Raw genomic sequence first — 204 nt, 5'->3', positions numbered from 1 at the left:
AGGAGGGGGGCGACGGGGGGGAGGGGAAAAGAGGAAGGGGGTTGCATCGGGATTTTTCTTGCGTGTGTGGTTTTTTCCCCGAAGAGTTCAACCCTTAGATTACCGCACTGCATATCCGGCTCGAAGCAGCTTTCAGTACCGCCGACAGCAGCAGCAAGCAGGCAGCCCCAGCCGGACACTGCCGCCCGACTGAGCAGCACCCAG

Source organism: Haliaeetus leucocephalus, unplaced genomic scaffold, assembly GCF_000737465.1.
Source record: "Haliaeetus leucocephalus isolate CR32 unplaced genomic scaffold, Haliaeetus_leucocephalus-4.0 Scaffold784, whole genome shotgun sequence".
In the NCBI taxonomy this organism is placed as follows: Eukaryota; Metazoa; Chordata; class Aves; order Accipitriformes; family Accipitridae; genus Haliaeetus; species Haliaeetus leucocephalus.
Note: the sequence above shows the minus strand (reverse complement) of the source record.